Source organism: Odocoileus virginianus, unplaced genomic scaffold (genome assembly GCF_023699985.2).
Source record: "Odocoileus virginianus isolate 20LAN1187 ecotype Illinois unplaced genomic scaffold, Ovbor_1.2 Unplaced_Contig_10, whole genome shotgun sequence".
Classification (NCBI taxonomy): Eukaryota; Metazoa; Chordata; class Mammalia; order Artiodactyla; family Cervidae; genus Odocoileus; species Odocoileus virginianus.
In genome coordinates, this window is record NW_027224327.1 from 335942 (window position 1) to 355002 (window position 19061).

Consider the following 19061-nt stretch of genomic DNA (forward strand, 5'->3'; position numbering starts at 1 on the left):
GACATTAAAAATCAATTTCAGTTAATCCTCAGTGCAGGAGTTTTCCAACTTCTATTGCTCTCAGCCTCAGATTTAACTGCACAATATTTTGTAACTTGGGGTAAGCAGCTTTGGTTGTATACCTAGGTACAAGGTTACTGAGACATATTAGTGGATGTTGCACTGGATGAGCTTAATGAATGTTTCCTGATGCTGTATTTGGGCTTTTACATTCAGTTTTCTGTGCCATTTCAAAGGCACAGAAATATTAAAAAATAGCTTTAATGCATATGACCACAAATCTTTCTACTTAGAGAGTACAACTTAGTATTTCAAAAGTGTGATTCTGGGATAAGAAACCTGTACCATGAACTGTTTTCAATGGAGATAAAGTCACTGGTTATTGTGTGTGTTTTTCCCCCCTTGTCATTACCATAGAAAGAGGGTTTTCCCATTATTACAGTGTTTAAAACTGAGTTATACATTAATTTGTCAACTGTTTAAATCAATAAAAACTAAGCAAACCAATTCTCACTGAATTAGTGAATCATCTTTGCGCAAGTAAACAAAAGCTACGCCCCAGCTAAGAAAACCATAAAGTGACCTCCCAAATTAAAGACAAAGAATTCAAAAAATAAAATAAAAATAAAGACAAAGAATTCAAACACTGAAGGATGAGCTGAAGTCAGCAGTTCCTAAGGTTAGATTTTAAGGCTCTCATCTTCATTCTGATTTGATAGTATGGGATATGAACTGGGCAGCTGAAGAGTTTTAAAAACTTCTAGGTGATACTTTAGTGTGGCAAAGTTTGGGAACCACGGAACAAAATAACTTGGATAGCCTACTTCTAAAACAGCTGCTTGCTCTTTTTTTTAAAAGCCATACTCAGCATCTTGTGGGATCTTCGTTCCCCAACAGGAATCAAATCCAGATCACAGCAGTGAAAATGCCAAATATCAACCAACAGACTGCCATGGAATTCTCTGAAAGAGTTTCTTTACATTAGCCAATTGTTATTTCAGGGCTCCTTTACTCTTAAAAATTGAGGCTTCCTTCCCACCCAATTTTTGTTTATTGTAGTATTTATAGCCATAGATACTTACCATATTAGAAATTAAAGAAATTAAAAGTAAAAAATTAGAAAAATTAAAAGTATTTAACCTATTTTAGAACAAAGATAAACTCATTACAATAACTATTTTCCCTTCACCAAAAACAACCAGTGAGAGATGCTTTGTGTTTTACATTCCTGCAAATCTCTTTAATGTCTAGCTTAACTGAAAACAGGTGAAATCGCATGTCTTTTTTCTTTTTCCAAGTTGGACTTTTTTTAAAAAATTTATTTATTTTTGGCTGCACTGGGTTTTTGTGAGGGCTTTCTGGAGGGCTTTCTCTAGGCTTCGTGGCATGTGGAATGTTCCCAGACCAGGAGACAAACCTGTGTCTCCTGAATTGGCAGGTGGGTTCTTATCCCGTGTACCACCAAAGAAATCCTCTTGTCAGCTTCTGTATTCAATCTGTTACAGCACGTTCCTTAAAGTACAGGGAAAATGTCTGGGCACACAGAGATATATATTAGGAAATAGGAAGAAAATTATAGGTACTCTTTGATATTCTAACAAAACTTGACGAGTGACAGTTTATTAAATATTAATTATAATGCAACATCGATAAGCTTTTTGAACTGTTATATTAAAATACACTGGTTTATTTTGCACTTTGAAACTTTAAACCATGGGTGATTTTACAACATCATGCACTGATCACTTGGAAAGCAATGGTTCCACAAAATCAGGTACTTCATCTGTCCCTGACCTCATAATAAAAACTACTAACTACTGGGAAAGTCAACCTCATGGACACAAGTTTTCCGAAACTTTAACTCTTGCTTGAAAACTAAATACTTATCACTGGCAACAAATCCTAACAGTTGTTTTCCTTGAAGCAACACTCTACTTATATTCATTGTCAAGAAAAATATTTAACATATACTCAAGAAGTCTGAATGCCATAGCTCGTCATCCTTTCCATTTAAATTTATTTAATCCTTTATATACTTTTTAAAATTATAGTTGATTTACAATGTTGTGTTAATTTCTGCTATACAGCAAAGTGATTCAGTTATACATACACATATATTCATTCTTTTTAATATTCTTTTCCATCATAGTTTATCACAAGATATTGAATATAGTCCCCTGTGTGATACAGTAGGAACTTCTTGTTTATACAGTCTACATAAAATAGTCTGTATCTACTAACCACAAATTCCCATTCCATCCCCCCCCTCCCTTCCTCTCCCGCAGCAACCGCCAAGTCTGTACTCTGTGCCTGTGAGTCTGTTTCATAGATAAGTTAATTTGAGTCATAATTTAGATTCCACAGAAGATATCATAATGTATTTGTCTTTCTCCTGACTTAGCTTCACTTGTATGATAATCTCTAGATCTATCCACATTGCTGCAAACATTACTTTTTATGAATAAATAGCAACCCACTCTATACATGTACACACCTCCTTTACCCACTCACCTGCCTATGGACACTTAGGTTGTCTCCATGTCCTGATTACTGTAATGTATGAACACAGAGGGTGTGGGTACTTTTTGCATTATAACTTTATCCAGATAATATGCCCAGGAGTGGAATTGCTGGATCACATGGCAACTCTATTTTTAGCTTTTTGAGGAAGCTCCATACCATTTTTCCAGAGTGGCTGCACTATTTTATACTCCCACCAACAGTGTAGGAAGGTTCCCTTTTCCCCACACCCCCTCTAGCATTTTTTAATTTGTTCAGTTCAGTTACTCAGTTGTGTCCAACTCTTTGAGACCCCATGGACTGCAGCACGCCAGGCCTCCCTGTCCATCACCAACTCCCAGAGTTTACTCAAACTCATGTCCATTGAGTTGGTGATGCCATCCAATCATCTCATCCTGTCGTCCCCTTCTCCTCCCGCCTTCAATCTTTCCCAGCATCAGGGTCTTTTCAAATGAGTCAGTTCTTCACATCGGATGACCAAAGTATCGGAGTTTCAGCTTCAGCCTCGGTCCTTCCAATGAATATTCAGGACTGATTTCCTTTAGGATGGACTAGTTGGATCTCCTTGCAGTCCAAGGGACTCTCAAGAGTCTTCAACACCACAGTTCAGAAAGCATCAATTCTTCGGTGCTCAGCTTTCTTTATAGTCCAACTCTCACATCCATACATGACTACTGGAAAAACCATAGCTTTGACTAGATGGACTTTTGTTGGCAAAGTAATGTCTCTGCTTTTTAATATGCTGTCTAGGTTGGTCATAACTTTTCTTCCAAGGAGCAAGCATCTTTTAATTTCATGGCTGTAGTCACCATCTACAGTGATTTTGGAGTCCAAAAAATAAAGTCTGTCACTGTTTCTGCATCTACTTGCCATGAAGTGATGGGACAGATGCCATGATCTTAGCTTTATGAATGTTGAATTTTAAGCCAACTTTTTCATTCTCCTCTTTCACATTCATCAAGAGGCTCTTTAGTTCTTTGCTTTTTGCCATAAGGGTGGTGTCATCTGCATATCTGAGGTTATTGACATTTCTCCTGGCAATCTTGATTCCAGCTTGTGCTTCATCCAGCCCAGCATTTCTCATGATGTACTCTGCATGTAAGTTAAATAAGCAGGGTGACAATATACAGCCTTGATATACTCCTTTCCCTATTTGGAACCAGTCTATTGTTCCATGTCCAGTTCTAACTGTTGCTTCTTGACCTGCGTACAGATTTCTCAGGAGGCAGGTCAGGTGGTCTGGTATTCATTCCCACTTCTTAAAGAATTTCCCATAGTTTGCTGTGATCCCCACAGTCAAAGGCTTTGTCGTAGTCAATGAAGCAGAAGTAGATGTTTTTCTGGAACTCTCTTGCTTTTTCGATGATCCAACGGATGTTGGCAGTTTGATCTCTGGTTCTTCTGCCTTTTCTAAATCCAGCTTGAATATCTGGAAGTTCACGATTCATGTACTGTTGAAGCCTGGGAGAATTTTGAGTAGATTTTTTAATGAAGGCCATTCTGACCAGTGTGAGGTGATACCTCATTGTGGTTTTGACTCCCATTTCTCTAGTAGTTAGCAATGCTGAGCATCTTTTCACATGCTTGTTGGTCATCTATGTTTTCTTCAGAGAAATGTCTATTTAGAACTTCTGCCCATTTTTTTGATAGAGTTTTGTTTTTGTTTTTTTTTTTAATATTGAGTTGTATGAACTGTTTATTTTACAAATTAATCCCTTGGTCACATCATCTACAAATATTTCTTTCCATTTCATAGGCTGTCTTTTCATTTTGTTTATGGTTTCCTTTGCTATGTAAAAGCTTGTAAGTTTGATTAGGTCCCATTTGTTTATTTTTGCTTTTACTTCTATTGCCTTGGCTGACCGACCTAAGAAAACACTGGTACAATGAATCAGTGAATGCTTTGCCTATGTTCTCTTCTAGGAGCTTCATAGTGTAGTCTCTTATACATCGTCTTTAAGCCATTTTAAATTTTTGTGTGTGATGTGAGGGTATGTTCTAACTTTATTTGTATGAAGCTGTCCAACCTTCCCAACACCATTTGCTGAAAAGACTATCTTATCACCACTGTATATTCTTGCCTCCTTTATCAAAAATTAACTGATTGTAGGTGTGTGGGGATGTTTCTGGGCTCTCTATTCTGTTCTATTGATCCATATATGCTTTTGTGCCAATACCATGCTGTTTTGTAGTATTGTCTGAAGTCTGGAGGGTGATTCCTCCTGCTTTGTTCTTTTCCCTCGTGATTGCTTTGGCAATCCTGGGTCTTTATGGTTCCATGCAAACTTTAGAATTCTTTGTTCTAGTTCTGTGGAAAACATAATGGGTACTTGACAGGGATCACATTAAATCTGTAGATTGCTTTGGGTAGTATGGCCATTTTAACAATATTAATTCTTCCAATCCAAGAGCATGGGATATCTTTCCATTTCTTTGAATCATCTTCAATTTCCTTTATTAGTTTTATAGTTCTCAGCATATTAAGCCTTTCACCTTCCTGGTAAATATACTTTTATTTTTTTAAAAGCAGTTTTTAGCTCCACAGCAAGTGAGCAGAAAGTGCAGAATTCCTACAACACACACACACACACACACACACACACACACACAGTGCCCCTCCCCCATGACATTCAGCATCAGAGTTAAAGTTAAAATCAGTGTACCAACATTAATGCATCACTGCCTCTCAAAGCCCGAAGTTTATATGAGGGTTCATTCTCACTACTGTACATCCCATGAGTTTTGAAAGACGTATTCAGATTGGCTTCTTTCACGTGGAAATATGTATTTAAACCCCTCTAGGTCTTTTCCACAATAGGTTAGCTCATTTCTTTTCAGCACTAACATTCCATTGACTGGATGGATCACACTTATCCACTCACCTATGAAGTATCACTTGGTTACATAAGTTTTGGCAATTATGAATAAAGTTACTGTAAATATTCATATGGAGGTCTTTTCTATGCACTTATTTTTAACTCACCTGGTTAAACTTCAAGGAGTGTGATTACTGGATCCACTGATAAAGAGTATAATTCATTTTGTAAAATAACTAACAAACTGTCCAAAGTGGCAGCACCATTTTGCATTCCCACCAGCAGGAGCAGTGAATGCAACTTTGTGTTGCTCCATTTCTGCACCAGCTGTTACTGTTTTGGATTTTAGACATTCTAATAGGTGTGTGGAGGTATCTCATTGTTGTAATTTGCTATTCTCTAATAATGTGTGACCCTGTGCATCTTCCATGTTCTTATTTATCACCTGTTTATCTTCTTCAGTGAGATGTCTGTTCAGATCTTTTGTCTATTTTTTAAACTGAGTTGTTTATGTTCTTACTGAGCTTCCCTGGTGGTTCGGACAGTAAAGAATCCCCCTGCAATGTGGAAGACCTAGGTTTGATCCCTGGGTAGGAAGATCCCCTGGAGGATGGCATAGCAATCTACTCTAGTATTCCTGCCTGGAGAATCCCCACTGTCAGATGATTCTGGTGGGCTACAGTCCACAGGGTCGCATAGAGTTGGACATGACTGAGCGACTAAGTACACATGTTCTTATTGCTAAATTTTAAGAGTTCTCGGCATATTTCAGATAGCAGTCTTTTCTCAGACGCATCTTCTGCAAATATCTTCTCCCAGTCTGTGGCTTGTCGTCTTATACTCTTGATTATTTTTAAAGCTATATGCAATAAAATTCATGTTTTGGTATGTGTTTCTAAGTTCTGACAAACACCATGGAACAATCAAGATGTAAAAGAGTTCCATCACCCCCACATATTCCTAGCCCCTAGCAACCACTAATCTCTTTCTCATCCCTGTAGTTTTTTTAGACAAGCTGTGTGGCATGCAGGATCTTAATTCCCCGATTAGGAATCTAACCCACACCACCTACAGTGGAAGCAGGAATCTTAACCACTGGACCACCAGGGAAATCCTCTCATCATGGTAGTTTTTGTCTTTCACACAATGTCATATAAAGAGAATCATACATTGTATACAGCCATATAAGTGTGGCATTTCCCATTTAGCACAGTACTTCTGGGGTTTGCCAAAGTGGTTGCTAGTATCAAAAAATTCTTTTGGTGGACTTCCCTGGCGGTCCAGTGGTTAAGAACTCTTCCAATGTTAGGGACATGGGTTTGATCCTTGGTTGGGGAACTAAGATTCCACAAACCACAGGGCAACTAAGGCTGTGTGCCGTAACTAGAGAAGCTCATGCACCACAACAAAAGATCCCACATTTCCCAACCAAGACCCAGCACAGACAAAATAAAAGTAAATTTTAAAATTCCTTTTTTTTTAACTGCTGAATTCTATGGATATATCACAACTGCTTATCCACTGACCAATTCAGAAACATCTGGATTTTTTTCAGTGCTTGGTAATTTGAACAAAATTGCTATAAACATTCACAGCAGTTTTTGTGTGAACATAAATTCTCATTTTTCTTGAGTAAATATCTAGGATTGAAACTACTGGGTCATGTAAGTTTAACTTTATGGGAAACAAACTGTTACCCAAAATGGCTGCACCATTTTTGCATTCCAAACAGCAATGTGTACGAGTTCCAGCTGCTCTCTGCTGTGTGCTCAGTAGCTCAGTCATAGCCTACACCCTCACTAACACTTCGTATATAGTTGCTAAGTGGAGGACAAGGTTGTCTGTTTTGCTTCTTAGTCATTCTAATAGTCGAGAAGCAGGAAAGGTCACACACACACACATGCGCACACACACACACACACACACACGGGCTTCTCAAGTGGTTCAGTGGTAAACACACCCACATCCACCCACACCCACACCCATGGGATTCTCAGGTGGTTCAGTGGTAAAGAAACCACCTGCCAATGCAAGAGACATGGGTTTCACTCCTGGTCAGAAGATCCCCTAGAGAAGGAACCGAAAACCCACTCCAGTATTCTTGCTTGGAAAATCCCATGGACAAAGGAGCCTGGTGGGCTATAGTCCATGGGGGTTGCAAAGAGTCAAACATGACTTAGCAACTAAGCAGGCATATAAATAAAACTGTGCATATAATTGTGGTTACTTTTGGCTCTGCTGGGTACTCAATGCTATGCAAGCTTTTCTCTAGTTGTGGTGAGCAGGGGCTACTCTATGGCAAGCAGGCTTCTCACTGCAGTGGCATCTCTTGTTGTGGAGCTTGGATTCTAGGGTACATGGACTTCAGTAGTTGCAGCTCCCAAGCTCCAGAGCACAGGCTCAAGAGTTGTGGTGCTTGGCCTTAGTTGCTTCGCTGCATATGGGATCTTTCAGGATCAGGGATCAAACTCATGTATCTCCTGCATTGTCAAGAAGATTCTTACCACTGGGCCACCAGGGAAGTCCCAAGAAGTAGTATCTTGCTGAGGTTTAATTTGCAATTCCCTAGAGACTAATCATGTAGAAGTCTTTTCAGGTACTTACTGGTCACTCAAATCTTTTCAGAAGAGCTTCTGTTCAAATCTTTTGCCCACTCCTGTTAAAGTGAATTGTTTTCTTTCCTTCTTTTATTTTTTGGCCCCACTCCATGGCTTGTGGGATCTTAGTTCCTCAACCAGGGATTTAACACAGGCCCTTAGCACTGAGTAGCAGGGAGCCATCATCACTGGACTTCAATGGGATTCCCTGGGGTTGTTTTCTTACTGTTGAGTTTCTAGAGAATTCTTTCAACAATCTACAAACAAAATCTTTATCAGATATGTGATCTGCAAGTACTTTCTATCAATCTAACACTTTTCATTCTCTCCATTTCTTTCAGAGTAGAAGTTTCCAAGTTAATGAAACCAAATTTATTGATTGATTTTGTGCTTTGGATTATATCTAAGAAGTCTCTATCTAAGCCAAGACTACAAAGATTTTTCTCCTGTGTCAATTTTACTGTTTTACATTTCTCAATTATTCTGTAACCAATTACAAAAAAGACTCTTTCTTCTACTGAAGAGCCTTTTGCATTTTGCAGAGGTCTGCCTCGACACCTTGATTACTCTAACTGTAAAGAACGTCTTGAAATCAGCTAAATTTCACATAAGATTCTCCAACGATGCTGTTCTTTAGCAAAAACCTTTTAGCAATCTGTGTTTCTTTGCCATTCTATGATTTTCTAAAAGCAGCTTATCATTCATTATCTACAAAATATGTTTCTGGGATTCTGATTTGGTGGATCAATTTGAGAAGAAATTACACCTTAATGTTCAGTCTTCAAAACCACAAACAGGTAAATTCTCTACAACTGGACCTTCTTTAATTTCTTTCATCAGTGTTTTATACTTTTCAGCTCAGAGATCCTATACACATTTTGCCAAACTTACATCTATTTTTTTGGTACTACTTAAATGTTAACCAGTTTTGACATAATTCCATTGCTGGTATACAGAAATACAACTAATTGTATACACTGTCTATATATGCTGAAATCTTGCTAAACTCACTAGTTCTAGAAGCTTTCCTGCAGACTTCTTGGGGATTTCTGCATAGACGACCAAGTCATTTGCAAATAGAGGCAATTTTATTTTTTCCTTTCTGTTCTGAAAGTCCTCTGTACTTTTTTTTTCCTGTTTTATTGCACTGTTCTAAATTTGAAGGGCAAAAGCACTGTCTTTCGCCACTAAAGTATGTACCATTAAATATGACATTGTGTTACGACACTCAGTTGTATCTGACTCTTCGTGACCCCATGGATTGTAGCCCTGCCTGGCTCCTGGGTAGATGGGATTTTCTAGGCAAGAATACTGAAGTAGGCTGCTATTTCCTTTTCCACGGACCTTCGTGACCCAGGGATCAAACACAGGTCTCCTGCACTGCAGGCGGACTCTTTACTGTCTGAGCCACCAGGGAAGCCCAAATATGACATCAGTCATAAACTTTTACAGGTGCCCTTCATGAGTGAATGGTGCTTCCTAGTGGTGCCAGTGGTAAAGAATCCACCTACCAATGCACAAGGTGCAAGAGACAGGAGTTTGAAAAGGAAAGTGTGAAAAACTGTATCAAATGACTAACCTCTACAAAGACTAGCCTATTAATATGATAAATTATCCCTAACTGATTTTCAAATGTTGAACAGCCTTTCATTTCCAGAATACATCCCATTTAGTCATGTCTTACTATTTTATAATTGGCTATATGTGAATCACTAATATTTTGTGACTTTTGCATCTATGTTTGCAAGGTGTACTGATATATTTTACTTTCTTGTATATCTTTATTTGCTTTTATATTAAGCCTTATATACTGAATTGGAGAGCGTTTCTTCTAACATTTCCTGGAAAGACTATAAAACCTGTATCATTTCCTCTTTTTTTTTTTTTTAAACTGGCTGCTGGCGTGCCAGATCTTAGTTCCCCAACCAGTAATTAAGCCCATGCCCTCTGCAGTGGAAGAGCAGTCTTAATCACTGGACCACCAGTAAAGTCTAATGTATTAAATCCTCCTTAAATGTTTCATAAACTTCACCTGTAAAACCATCTGAATCTCAAGTTTCCTTTCCTGAAAGGATTTTTAACCAAGAAAAAAAATATGTTTCTTTCAAACATATGGACTATTCAGGTTAGCTATTTCTTCTTGAGTAGGTTTTAGTAGTTTGTGTAGTCACTGGAATTGATCATTTTCACTCAGGCTATCAAATTTTAGGGCACAGAGTTTTCCTGGTATTCCCTCATTGTCATTTAGTGACAGCCCCTCTTTCATTACTGATGGTTAATTTAGGCCCCTATCCTCTATACTTGCCACACTTCTCTCTGAACAGCCTGTCATCCTTTCATGTACAAAATGGGTTCCATGGGGAAAAGTGAGTATAATCATTACATAAGTTTCCATCAAGAGAAATGACATACTTTCATACGTGGGAAAAACTGCTTTATCCAAACTTCTCATTTCATTACACAGTATGTATCTGTCTGCTCAGGCTGCCATAACAAACTACCACAGACTGAAAGACTTAAACAACAGAAATTTATTTTCCCACAGTTATGGAGATGAAAATCTGAGACCAGGGTACAAGCACAGTCCAAGTCCCAGTGAGGGTTCTCTTCCTGGCTTGCCGACGGCCACCTTCCTGCTGCTTTCTCATAAGGCAGAGAAGAGACAAGAAGTTCTCCAATGTCTCTTCTTGTAAAGACACTAATCCCACTATTAAGGCTCTACCTTCACGATTTCATGTAAACCTAATGATCTCCCAAAGGCCCCATCTCCAAATGTTACACTGGGAGTTACTGTTTCAACATTCGAATTTCACAGGGACACAATTCTGTCCACAGTACACTACACTATTTAAAAACCAACATTCAACAATTAACATTTAAATAAATTATTTTTACTGCTTGCCAATGCCATACTTAAAAGCTTTCTTCACTTTAACTACCAGTGTAAGGTGATAGTAAACATAAAATGACTATTAACACAGTTGGTGTCACTGCCATGAATCATGTTAAGGAGTCAGCATTCTTATCCATTACTGCCCTTTATACCAGAACCGCGTATGTCAATATAGAAAAAATGTCTAGTAATATCTTGCGTGCTAAGTCACTTCAGTCATGTCCAACTCTTTGCATCCCCATGGGCTGTAGGCCACCAGGCTCCTCTGTCCATGGGATTTTTCAGGAAAGAATACTGGAGTGGGTTGCCATGTCCTCCCCTCCAGGGGAGCTTCCCAACCCAGGAATCAAACTAGAATCTCTTACATCTAACTTGCATTGGCAGGTGGGTTCTTTACCACTAGTGCCACCTGAGAAGAATTAGTAGTTCTGACTTCACTTTGAGAACTCACCACTGCCTTACAAAGTTGAGTTCAAATAACTAGCATAGAAAAAAATTTTATAAACTGCAAAAATTATTAGGAATTTAAGGTATTCACATGGTACTCACAGCATATACAACTAATACTAAAAAACTGATCCATTCCTAATTCCATTTTCAAATTCACTCATGAAAATGATCAAGTTACACTTTCATCTGATGAAATAAACCTTAGAAGGAAACAGAAAGTTCTACAGGATCTAAAAAGAAAAAAACTAAACTTGGTTGTGATTAAAAAAAAATAAAGAAAGCAGGCCATTTTATACTATAAGTGCACTCATGTTTTTATAGGATTATATCACTTATAGACAAATACACCAGAAATATTATCAGTGATGATCTCAGGAAGGGAATTGGCTGACTCAGGATAAGAAATTTAGACTATGTTCCCTTTAAGTTTTATAGGGTCATGTCTTACATTTAGAGCTTAAAACCATTTTGAATTTATTTGTGTATATGATGTGAGAGAATGTTCTAGTTTCATTCTTTCACACAGAGCTGTCCAACTTTCCCAACACCACTTGAAGAGACTGGCTTTCCTCCAATGTATATTCTTACCTCCTTTGTTGAAGATAATAATTAACTGTAGATGCATGGGTTTATTTCTTGGCTCTCTATTCAGTCCCACAGATCTATGTATGTATGTGTTTTTGCGACAGAAGAATACTGTTCCGGTTATTGCAGCACTGTAGTATAGTCTAAAGTCTGGAAAGGTTATACCTCCAAGCTTTTTTCTTTTTTCTCAGGATGGCTTTGGCAATTTGGAGTCCTTTGTGGTCCCATAAATTTTAGGATTATTTATTTTAGTTCTGTGGAAAACGTCACTGGTGTTTTGGTAGGGATTACACTAAATCTGTAGACTGCTTTTGGGTAGTATGGCTGTTATAACAACATTAATTTTCCAATTCAAGAGCACAGAATATCCTTCCAATTCTTTGAATCATCTTCAATTTCTGTCCTTAGGGTTTATAGTTTTTGGCATATAGGTCTTTCACCGCCTTCATTATATCTTTTCCTAGGTATTTAAGTTTTCTGATACAGTTTTAAACAGGATTTTTTTCTCTCTGACAGTTCATTATTAGTGTACAGATGTGCAACAGATTTCAAGTGTATTAGTCTTAAATCCCATTGCCTTGCTGAAATAATTTATTAGTTCTAATACAGTTTTTCTTGTGGAGACTTCAGGATTCTGTATATACAGAGTATCATGTCATCTGCAAATATTGACAGTTTTACTTCTTCCCTTCCAATTTGGATACCTTTTATTTCTTTTTCTTATCTGATTGTTGTGGCTAGGACTTCCAACACTATGTTAAAAAGAGGTGGTAAGAATGAGCATACTTGTCTTGTTCTGAATTTATCAGGAAGAGTAAACTAGAAAAGAACATAGGCAGAACATTCTTTGACACAAATCATAATCATGTTTTTTCAGAGCAGTCTCCCACAGCAAAAGAAACAAAAGCAAAAATTAAAACAAAACAAAACACAGGACTCTAATCAAACTTAGAGGTTTTGCACAGCAAAGGAAATCATAAAGCAAAACGACAACCTAGGAATGGGCAAAAAGATTTACAACTGATGCGACTAACAACAGAGAAGACATGGCAACCCACTCCAGTACTCTTGCCTGGAAAATCCCATGGACAGAGGAGCCTGGTAAGGTGCAGTCCTTGGGGCCGCACAGAGTCTGACACGACTGAAGTGACAGCAGCAGCAGCGGCAGCTAACAAGGAATTAATTTCCAAACAGCTTATACAACTAACAAACAAACAACCCCATCCAAATACTGAGCAGAAGATCTAAACAGACACTTCTCCGAAGAAGATGTATATGGTCAACAGGCACATGAAAAGATTCTCAACATCAGCAATTAGAGAAATACAAATCAAAACCACAATGAGGTATCACCTCACACCAATCAGAATGGCCATCATCAAAAAGTCTACAAATAAAAACTGCTGGAGAGTGTGTGCAGAAAAGGGATCCCTCATACACACACAGTCGGTGGAAATGTAAACTGGTGCAGTGACTATAGAAAACAGTTTGGAGGTTCCTTTAAAAACTAAAGACATATTTACCATATGATCTACCAATTCCCCTCTTGGGTATATATACATCTGGGAAAAATAAAAATTCTAAAGCCTTGAAAAGATACATGCAGCCCAACGTTTGCAGCAGCACTACAGCCAAGACATGGACTCAACCCAAGTGCCCATCAACAGACAACTGGCTTAAGAAAACAACAGATTACCCAATCATAAAAAAAGAAGGAAATATTGCCATTTTTAAGAACATGGACAGACCTGGAAAATATTAGCCTTAGTGAAATAAGTCAGGCAGAAAGACAAATTCTATATGATAAACTTATATGTGCAGTCTAAAAAATAACACAAGTGAATCTATATACAAAATCGGAGAAGGCAATGGCAACCCACTCCAGTGTTCTTGCCTGGAAAATCCCAGGGATGGAGGAGCCTGGTGGGTTGCCGTCTATGGGGACAGAGTCGGACACGATTGAAGCGACTTAGTAGTAGCATACACAAAATGGAAACAGGTGTAAAAAACAAACTTATGATTATCAAACTTATGGTTATCAAAGGGAAGGGGAAAGGGACAAATCAAGAGTACAGGATTAACAGATACAAACTACTATACAGGACTCCCCTGGTGATCCCACGGTAAAAAATCTACCTGCCAATGCAGGAAACACAGGTTCAATACCTGGTCTGGGAAGATTCCACATGCTTGCATGGGCAACTAAGCCCATACACCACAACTACTGAAGCCCACGTTCCCAAGAGCCATGCTCTGCAACAAGAAAAGCCACCACAATGAGAAGCCCAAGCACTGCAACTAGAGAAAGCCCGAGTGCAGCAGCAAAGGCCCATCTCAGCCAAAAACAACTTTTAAGAAATTTTTTAAAAACTACTGTACATAAAGTAGATAAGCAACAAGGATTACTGTAAAGCTCAGGGAATTATACCCATGAATCTTGTAATAACCTATAATGGAATATAATCTAAGAAAAAAACTGAATCACCATCCTGTGTATCTGAAATTAACACAATATTATAAATCAAATTTTTAGAAAAAAAGAAATTCAGTTAACACCTTTTGAATTTTAGATTATATATGTATCACCCCAAAAGTAAATGAAATTTCCTTCATAGTTAATATATAATGATTTGGTACATTGAAAATTCAATTTAAGGGCTTCTGTGATGAATAAGAATCTGCCTTGCAATGCAAGGGACGCCAGTTTGATCCCTGGTCCCGGAAGAGTCTGTGTATTAAGGAGCCACAAAGCCCTGCAGCACAGCTACGGAGCCCACGCACTGCAACCACTGACACCCAGACACCGAGCGCCTGTGCTCAGTGAGCAGCCACCACCGCACAGCAACGCGCGGCAGCGCCGTGACTATAGAAAGCCCACACGTGGCAACAGAGACCCACCATGGCCAAAAAACAAACACATACATCTATCTTTTTAATTCCATTTAAAGCACTTGTAAAATTTCATCCTCTCACTCAACTAGGGCAATAGAAGGCAGGATTCACTTTTATTGTTTAAAAATATTTTTCCATTCCAGTATATGGTATGCATGTCACTGACTCAATGGACATGAGTTAGAGCAAACTCCAGGAGACAGTGAAGGACAGAGGAGGCTAGCGTGCTGCTAAGTCCATAGAGTAGAACAGAGTCGGACATGACTTAGCAACTGAACAACACAATCTCTCTAAAACAAAAGGAGTCTAACTAAATCTCCTTTAATGACTGGATGGTATCAATTTATGTGATAGAAATATAAATTCAGTTGCAAACTCTCTGTTGGATTGAGTTTTCAATAAAAAACCTGAGATCTTAGTTGGAAGCTCTGTAAGACTGAAAAACAACATGCATGCCATATACAGAATTAGTCCCTCCAAATGAAGAATTCAATCCAATATAGTATTTCTAGAGAACTGATAATCAGCTTCATTATAACATTATTTGAAATGAATAAGGCACAAGTCTAATATCTAGAGTTTACCTGAAACATTTTTAACCAAACTTAACTTAAAACAGGAAATACAACTTTCAAAAAAACAGCTGTCCTTTCCTATGTGCTTAAGCAATACTTTCTATTCCCAAACTGTAAGCTACTAATAATATAAAAGCCTCTGGAGACTGATGATTATCACTACAAGGTGATTAAGCTATAAAATGGTATGGAAGTTTCCCCCAAAATTAAAAACACAACTACCATAGGATCTAGCAATCCCACTTCTGGGTATTTACCCAAAGAAAACAAAAATATTAACTGAGAAAGACACATGCACCCTCATTAACTGCAGCATTATTTATTATAGCCAGATACAGAAACAATGTGTCTATAGACACATACATATACGTATCACACTATTATTCTCAATCATTAAAAATAATGAAATCTTGCCACTTGTGACACCATGATGAATCTTCAGGGCATCATGCTAAGTGAAATAAGTCAAAGACAAAAAATGTATGATCTCACTTATATGTGCAATCTAAAATACAAACAAAAAACAGAACTCATGCAGAAACTACATTGGCGGTTGCCAGAGAGGGGGGAGTGCAAAGTAGGTGAGATGAGAGAAAGAGATCAAACGGTACACTCTCAGTTATAAATGTCATGGGGATGTAATGAACAACACTGTGACGGCAGTTAATAATCCTATATTGCATACTTGAAAGCTGCTGAGAGAACAGACCTTAGAAGTTCTCATCAAAAGAAAAATAACTTGTGACTATATAAGGTGACAGATGTTAACCAGACTTATTGTGGTGATAATTCTGCACTGTAAACATATGAAATCATTATGTTGTACACCTGAAAATAATAAAATGCTATGTCAATTATACCTCAGTTTTTTAAGTGCCAAACAGTTATATAAGATAATTTATTCAACTGATATAATTCAATTAGGCAAATTTGGTAAACAGATCTTATTAGTTAAATTAGAGTAAGAATTAGATGAGGTAATTATTGCTGATTTCTTGTCTGATAACACGATTATAATCATTTAAGAAAATTTCTTTATCCCTACAGATGATGAACACTGAAATTTTAAAAGTCTGTGTCTTTCAGAGTTCAGGAAAAAAGAAAAACTAAACAAATAAATGAAAACCATGCTGCAATATGTAGCATAATTTAACCTCTCCCTAAAGACTATTAGATGGCACTTGAAGATCCTGTTTCATCTTGGTGTCAAATTAATACGGACACTAATGATATATTAATACATATTGTAACCCAAATCTGCACTGAAAGTGAAAGTCACTCAGTTGTGTCCAATTCTTTGCGATCCCCCATGGACTATGCAGTCCATGGAATTCTCCAGGCCAGAATACTGATGGAATACTGAGTGGGTAGCCTTTCACTTTTCCAGGGGACCGTCCCAACCTAGGAATCAAACCCAGGTTCGGGTTTGAATGCGGGAGCATTGCAGGCAGATTCTTTACCAGCTGAGCCACAAGGGAAGCCCAACCCAAATCTGCATTGCTTATTAACAATTTGCATATTTTTAAACCTTGATCCACTGTGAAACAATATATGGAGATGAGGGAAATCTTGGAGAAAAGGAAAACTTAAGGAGAGAGGAAGTAAATCCACAAGTTCTATACCCTCAGATTCAACCAAGTGTGGATGGGGAAAAAACTATTTTTAATTCTTCAAAGTTTCAAAAAACTTGAAATTGCCAATTTCCTGGAGAAGGCAATGGCAACCCACTCCAGTACTCTTGCCTGGAAAATCCCGTGGATGGAGAAGCCTGGTGGGCTGCCGCCTACGGGGTCGCACAGTCAGACACTGCTGAAGCGACTTAGCAACAGCAGCAGCAGTAACTATTTCCAAAGCATTGTTCTTGCATTTACAACTATTCATATAGCATTTACATTTTGTATAAGTAATCTAGAGATGATTTAAAATATAGGGGAGGATGTCTGTAGGTTATATGCAAACACTATATGCCATTTTATATTAGGGACCAATCCCTCAAACCAATCCCTCACAGAGACTTAGAAACAACTATATAGCACCATGGTTACTTGTTAATTGTACATAAATCATGTATTATACCTAAATTATTTACTTTTTCCCCCATAATAATAACAGCTTAAGAGTTTTCCATATTACAGAAGGCTTTGCAAATGTTTTAACAACTTCCTCATGGCTAATTCATTTCAGTGTATGACAAAAACTACTGCAATGATGTAAAGTAATTAGCCTCCAACTAATAAAAATAAATGGAAAATAAATAAATAATTAATTAAAAAACAACTTCCTAAATGTTCCATTAAATATGACATGATTTACTTAAGATAGGAAAAACGTAGGAAAAGACCAAACTGGTTTTTTGGGTACGATTTTTTTAAGCAGTTCAAATCTAAGCTTAGAAGAAAAGTTTAGCATTAAGAACCTTTACCTTCATGGATAAGTTTCAGCTTGCTCTTGCCAAGAGAAGAGTGTCTGAGCTAGAGAAGGCATAATTAGTTTGAAGAATTCAGCCTTTCCGCAAACTTCAGACAGAGTTCTTGTAAACTTCAAAATAGGGTTTCATATACAAATGACTGTTGTGAAAGGAAGATGCCTCTCTATCTATAACCATTTCACCTGGACTATCTAATCAGTCCTATGAATGTATCCCTAGATGTGATTTTTGAAAACCAAACTGTTGTCTCATGACAATTAAATATTTGTTATTTATGGAGGAAAATATATTACATTTAGAATTGAGTGTGCAAGCTCCCTAGTCAATGACTTTAACCTTAACTGTGTATGTCTGTAAAGTGTTAATTCTCCTGCATTAAACATATTAAATAATTCCATCTACTTTGAAGGAGAGAACAAAGAAGAGGCAGAAGCTGGGCGCTCCTTCATATGCCTATGAGTAAGAAAAGAATGAAATAATGTCCCATGTAGAGATGGTTATTTTGAAATATGATAAAGATTATCATTGAGGTGGGCTTCCCGGGTGGTGCTAGTGGTTAAAAAAAAAAAACCCCGCCTGCCAATGCAGGAGATAATTAAGAGACTCAGGTTCAGTCCCTCAGTAGGGAAGATTTCTCTGGAGGAGGGAATGGCAACCCACTCCAGTATTCTTGCCTGGAGAATCCCATGGACAGAGAAGCCTGGAAGGCTACAGTCCATAGGGTCTCAAAGAGTCAGACATGACTGAAGCGACTTAGTATGCAGGTATGCACATTACTGAGGTAAAACAATTCTATTAACTATAGTTATAGTTGGTTGGCAAGAGGTCAGGAGAACATAGCTGAGGAGAGAAAACTTCATGGTCCAATTTGTTCAGCTTTTGAAGCATTGGTTGTGCGATGTCTGGTCAGGAGTTGTCACGACCTCTCGCCAGCCATCATTTCTTCAAACATCTCGACAACTTTTTGCACGGAAAATGCTTCCACAACCAGAGGGAGGCAGAATATGCATTCCAAGAGTTCATCAAACCCCAAAGCATGGATTTTTATGCTACAGGAAATAAACTTATTTCTCACTGGCAAAAATGTGTTGACTATAATGGTTCCTATTTTGATTAATAAAGATATGTTTGAGCCTAGTTATAATGATTTAAAATTCAGTGTCTGAAATGACACTTTTGTACCAACCTAATATGTTAATAACCAAGTTTATCTTTAAGGGCTTTGCACGTGGCTCAGTGCTAAAGAATCTGCCTGCTATGCAGGCAACCTGGGTTCAATCCTTGGGTCAGGGAACATTCCCTGGA

The 19061-nt window shown here is 37.9% G+C and overlaps 1 protein-coding gene across 13 annotated transcripts in view; it reads right to left on the minus strand.

Annotated features, from left to right (window-relative positions):
- WDR33 (WD repeat domain 33) overlaps positions 1-19061 on the minus strand; it is a 115704-nt gene that overhangs the window by 72631 nt on the left and 24012 nt on the right. For 2 of the 13 annotated variants that reach the window (XM_070463952.1, XM_070463951.1), the window contains exon 2: positions 1418-1533. The exons of the other annotated variants lie outside the window; for them this stretch is intronic. The gene's annotated coding sequence lies outside the window, so the exon portion shown is untranslated. The remainder of the gene's footprint in view (positions 1-1417; positions 1534-19061) is intronic. 13 annotated transcript variants of the gene reach the window in all.